Here is a 6,596-nt window from a genome sequence, read left to right on the forward strand (position 1 = left end):
GTATATATATATATATATATATATATATATATACAATTTAATTTTTTGAAAATAACATTTCATTTTGAAAATTAAGACCAAAAAGATCTCATATACTTAATAGTTTAAATAATCTAGCATAATACCACAAGCAGTGTAGCTACCTCAAGAAATAGCCACATTACTTGATAGCGATGCTCAATTAAACAAACTAAGAAATTTATGACATATGTTTGGTCAGTGAACCTTTTATATGAATCGACAAGTTCTCCTATTTAATATGAAGAATTAAATAAGCTTTATTTTTTTGAGGGTTCCAAGTTCCGTATAAGGGCAAACCCCTATAGTTAATTACATCTTAAATGATTGAAGTCACTTAAGAAAACTCTAGATGATGATCAAAGGTACTTGTCGTCATGAATTCAATGTTTAGGGTATTAAGGTCGGACATAGAGAGTCAAGTGGGAAAGGACCAAATAAAAATAGTTATTTTAGGAATCCAAAGGGATAAAAAGTAGGGGATGTCATGACTTTTGAGAAGAACCTCGGTGACTTCCCAAACTACACTACTTTTAGCTTCAATTTTGAAAAGATGTTATTTGATATTTCATCATATTTATTTTATTATTTAGCGCTTACATTTGCATGATACTGATCATAAAAATAGTCTAGAAAGATAAGAGGGTTTATGTCGTAGCGAACGACAACCTCAGCCTAAAAAGAGTTAGAACTTTTGTTACACAACATGGTTGTGTAGGAGCCTAAAGATGGATTGAGGATTTACGTCGTGCTAGACAATCTACCTCGAATTCCTATGGCTTGTTATTTAATTCTATGGAATGGTTTAGTTGGGAACACAAAATTATAATCTTGATTTGTCAGCTGAAATCCACTAGTTACATCGTCGTCGTGTTGCCCTTGAAGTTTACCCTAAGCTCCATATCGTCACAATTAAGGGTTTGAAGTTTAGGTGTACATACATTGGTTTGGTCAATGTCCAACAATTGTGTACCACCTAACTAGTATCTAATGTTCTCTACACTAGAGGGCTGCACATGTCTCAAAATTAGAAGAAAAGTAAAAGCAGTAAAAGAAACGTAGTAGAGTGCACTAAAATGTAGAAAATTTAAAATAAATTTATGTACCTGGGCCTCTACTACTACTATAAGAAGTGTTAGCATATTAAACATGGAATAGTAGCATGAAAAAATTAAATAAATTTTAAGAAAATCCAATGCAAAGAAATCAAAGCAAATCATAAGAAAGCATGGATGAGTAAAATAAGACATGATGTCGCAAGACCTGGGTTGAGTGTAAGAATTTGTTAGTGGGGGAGGACTCAAAGCTGAGCTAAGTGCTTTATAATCAAACCTCAGATAAAATCCACCAACCTAACAGTCTAAGGAGGGCAACACCTAGCCTCAAACAATGTGATTAACATGTGAACTTTTGTAGGATTACATCAAAATTCTTTAACTTTTCATGCGAGAGTTTACTTAGCAGTTAAAAGTAATAGTGTCATAAGAAAAGATATTTTTTTGGTGAGTTATATATAAATATGTAAATATTTTGGCAAAATAAGATAGCTCAAAAGTTAATCACTTTGAACGGACTAGAACCACCAGCAACCTAAAAAATCTAGGAGAAATTTCTTACTAAAAATTGGTGAATAGTATCATCGGTCCTATCCCCTCCATGAAGATCCTTGAGGTATGAGATACTATTCAAAAATCCCAATTTATATCCCACTCTTAGCACATATAACCATTGTCGTCATCATCCTCGCCACCAGAACCTCAGACTTGCATCAGTCTGGTGATCTACATGTGACATTAACAAATGCACCCAATTGTCGGGAGGGTATGAGTGTAAATTTCAATCTCAGATCCTGTAGCATTGAGTTTTAGTGTAGGTTAAGTAAAGATGGACATTTCATCGATGTGTAACTCAAAGGGTCCTGAATCATGGCTTGGGGGGTCCTAAAATATTTTATTTAGTTCAACTTAGATGATTATGTCTTTTAAGGATAAATTTCTCCAACAAATTGTAATAATTTCACATGTCCTATAAAATATCCAAACCCTTACAAGGTATTTGGAGAGTGAATATGGACCGCCTTGAAACTCTTCGATTTGTTTGAAGTTCATTGGGCCTTATCACATCATTGGGTCAATCATTCTGTGTTGAATTGAGGTTGTATTTTTTTTTTCATGTTTCAGGAGTGTTCTCAATGTTTTTAATAAATCAATGGATTAAAGTCAACAATTTATTGAATGTTAAGTAGATAAGCTCCCGTTAGGGTGTGCTTATAGTGTTTGGAGGATTTACGCCTTAACTTGAGGTTGTAGTGCATTAAAGTGTTTCATTTTTAATTATGTGTTTCATATATAAACCACAAACGCATTTAGATCAATCATAATTCATTATCAAGCTCATAAGGGTTGGAAGGTAAATTTATAATTTTTGAAAAGTTTTAGAAGATGCATTCGATCTTAATTAAAAAATTTAACTTGGTCCAACCATTGAAAAGAGGCTCAAATCAGTGGTGAAATGATCTTTAAGTTCGTCTCCCTCACCTTAGAATCATCCAAACTTTATTGCTTCCAAATCTCAACAATTCACATAATTACCATTTAGCCCTTTTTATATAAATTGGTGTAAATGAGATAATATCCTTTTACCCTTGGGTTTCGATCATCTCAACAAGTTAATTACTATCATTTAATTAATTTCCCTCGAATTCATCCTAAAGTTTAGGGATAATGTGAAAATGTTCCAAAATTACAAAGACACCTCAATGGTTTAAACATTAAAACTTTCAAATACAAGTCCTAAGGTCATGAAACTTCACTAAACCTTATTAATGGATTAATTAAGTTAACAGAGGAGAAACCACAAATTTTTTATATTTATTTATTTATTATAACTTTTCATACTCAAAATAGCATATTTCACATTATAATTAATTTTAAATACTCAAAATAGGTTCTAAGTCCTTACAAAAATTATCTAATGTTGACCAAGGTTAGTGGACTAATCAGAGAAATTTTGGAGATTTTTCGAAAAAAATGTTTTTCTTATAATTTTTGAAATGATTTTTTGAACAAAAATCAAATAGAAAATAAAATAAATTTTCAAAATAAACTTTTGTTTGTCTCCGACTCCCCTGACCACTAAGAACTCACTAAAATTGATTCTTAATTTTTTTTATTTTTGTTTTTGTTTTTTATGATTATTTTACCAAAAAAGTAAATTTCCATTGAAATATAGATATTTTAAGTTAGGCTTGCTTTCTAACTTTGGAAAAGGTAGAACACTCTTAATAACATGATGAACAATCCCTCAAAATTCAAGTCAAAATGATAAGTATTTGATTTTCATAATTAAGACAAGATTTGGAGAAAATAATTATGTTATAGAAAAATACTAAATAAATATTTGTAATTTTTGGTCAGTAATTTATCCTCTATTCACAAAGCACAAGTATATATATATATTTTTTTTTATGATCTATCTAGGTCAAGATATGAATTTTCAAAGTTACATGTCATTTTTTTTATTTAAAAAATCAATAACTCTATTTTCTGGGACTTAACCACATGACATCGATTTCAGATAAGTAAATCATCAAAATGACATTACTAAAACCATGAAACAACTTAAAAAAACACCATAATAATACGAGAATAATACCATGTTATAGTGCCAATAACACCAACATAAAAGAAATAACCTTAAAACATTGATAACACTGGAATACTACAGCAATAAGACCAAACCAAAGTTCAAATAATACCAACACTGTTAATCTTCTTCAAAGCTCTAGAAACATGCAAAACATCCATTTTCAAACATTAAGATCTCAATTGATTCTCAAGGAAATCAAGTAAGATCTGTTCATACACCTTTATCTAAGTGTAAAAAGCATATCCTTACGACTACTTTGTCATTACATGAAAATTTATATCATAAAAGTCAAAAACATGGTAAAAATGTAAAGTTTAGAAGCAATACCTTTGTCCCAAAGATGTAGCCTCGATTAGATGGTTGTTGTAGCTTCACGTGACTTTAGAGAACTTGCTATAAGAACAAATTTATTCCAACAAAAGCTCTGATCAAAAGTCACCAAAAAGTGGCTCGATTTTGGTCAAAAGTTAGGGTTGAAGGCTTAGGAATGAGGGGGGTTAGTTAGAGAGGGATTTGAATGAGTAAATGACATTATGGAATTGTTCTAGAAGCAATTGGATATAGTTTCCCCTTTTCTTCAAAGAGTATCTTTTTTTTTCATGAAAATGTTGGTATAAATAGACCTAGCTAAAGGGGGGAGCGCTTGGGCAAGTCAAATTTTGGGAAGGGAAGAACTTCTCGGCCTAGTGAATGCTTCGAAGAATTGCTGTTCAAAAGGTGTTTTAAGCTAAAGTAGAAAGTCCACTCTTTGATGAAATCACCGTCCAGAGGAACAGAACAGATGGGGATTCGGGATAGAGGAGTTTTAGGCAGAACAAAACAAGCCAAATTTTTTTGAGAGGTGGCAAGGGACAGTGTCAACTTGTCCTTTGTCGTGCATAAAAGAATCAAATTAAGGAAACAAAAGATATTATTTTAAGGTCTATCATTGTGTTTTTGGGCAGGTTATTTTGGGTGTATTGTGCTTGTATTTGAGTTTTTATTGGTGGTTTTAGGATGTAAGACAACATACAAAGCCAAATGATATTGTTTCTGTGTGAAGGGGTCAAGTAATTTTGGCTTTGTTGTGATAATGTCATCCGTTTGGTGTTATTTGAGCAAAAGATCAGCACTTTAGTGTTATTGGCACAAACAATCACCAATAAATTGGTTGTATTAGCGATTTTGCAGATCACATGAGCTATAGTGGGGTTATTCTACGACGATCAGGTGTTATCACGAGACTTTGCCTGGGGTTGTGGTGTGGGTGTTATTGGTGTAGTAACGTGGGTTTATTGCACACATGTGGTAGTGTGCAAACACAAGGATTGTAGTGTTATAGGGGAGTTACATCGTTGATGGTGTCTGAGTGTTAATAATGGTAGTATCACAATTATATTACATGCTTATGGAGGTGTGCAGCGAAGGAACTGCGGTGTTATGCGATGAGTTGCATGGCCGATGGGGTTTGAGTGTTATTGGTGGTATTATTTTAATGCTATTATAATGTTATTAGATGATTTTGTGGTGTTATTGTGGGGATTTTGGGAGGTTAGGTATGTGGTTTTATTGTGGCTGTATTGGGATGAAAATATGCTTATATTGTGGTGTCATGTAGGATTTTTAGTGTTATTGAGCGGTGAAGTATGGATTTTGGTGTCATTGAAGGTACTTTTGGTGTTATTGACTTGGTTTTAGCTTGAATTGAGCCTAAATGAACCTAAACTCATTTATCTCCTCAGTTTGACTCAAATTCACACAGTCAAGGACAATTGGTGACCTGATGAACCCTTAGACATAACCAATTTGGCAAAATTCAGTTCAAACTTGGGACTTGATGAAATTGGGTTAGATTTTAGGATTCTTGAGCAACTTTTGATAGTTTTATGTGGAATTTGGATTTAAGGTGAAACTTGATGTAAAGTTGCCAAATTTGGTCATAAAGCTTATATTTTGGTGTGGTTGAATTTGATTTGGAATTTTGTATAAGATTTGGGGTAAGTTACTCTGATTTGAACTTGGAGTTTATGAAAATAGAATATGAGGTTTTGGCTTGATTTTGGGTTGAAAATTGGATAATCATGGATGGTTTGGAGAGATGAGGAGGTAATGTAGTGCGAGGTAAATATCCAAAGTATAAAGAGCCTCCCTAAAGCCTCATAGTCCCACAAGAACTTATATTGGAGCCTCCACATGTTAATCCTAACCTTCCAAGTGCTAGAGGCTTATGAACACCCATGTGAGTCCCCAAATTAGTCAAGCAGTACTAAGAGCCTCAAAGGAAGGGGGGGGAGGGATGTGAGGTGTGTGTGTGGAGTGGAATGCCTCAAGCCACCAAGGGTCAGGCCTCATGATTCTATAGGAACTCATCCTTGAGCCTTCGCATATTGGTCCTAACCTTCCAAGTGATGGATGTTTATAGTCACCTATGTGGGGCTCCAAGAAGAGTTAAGAAGTGGTGTCGGCGTTATTTTGGGGGTTGGTTTGTTGTGGGGTTGCCCGTAAGAAGCTGTCGGTCACCGAAATCGAAATCCCGTCGCCTGCTTCGGAAGGACTTTGAAGTATGAAATCAAACTGACCCCATATTTTTCATACTTTAAAATGACAGAGCACTGTACCTCAAATCCTGTATCTATCCCGAAGGATAAACACAAGAATTGAGGATGAGGCTCGATCAAAATAAACTAAGGAAAGTATGGCGTTCGTTTGGTCTGCGAAACCTTTGTATTTGCCAACAAGTTCCCCTATTTAATATAAAGGATTAAATAGGATTTATATTAAGCTGTGTTCGGACATGCTTCCTATAAGGGCAAACCCCTATAGTTAATTACATCTTAAATGACCAAAGCCACCTAAGAAGACTCTCGATAAAAATCAAGAAATATTATCTTCAAAGAATTTCAAAGGGTAGGACTCTTCAACGAAATCAGATGTAGAGGTGTGAAAGGGGA

This window comes from Phalaenopsis equestris, unplaced genomic scaffold (genome assembly GCF_001263595.1).
Source record: "Phalaenopsis equestris unplaced genomic scaffold, ASM126359v1 Scaffold000625, whole genome shotgun sequence".
Classification (NCBI taxonomy): Eukaryota; Viridiplantae; Streptophyta; class Magnoliopsida; order Asparagales; family Orchidaceae; genus Phalaenopsis; species Phalaenopsis equestris.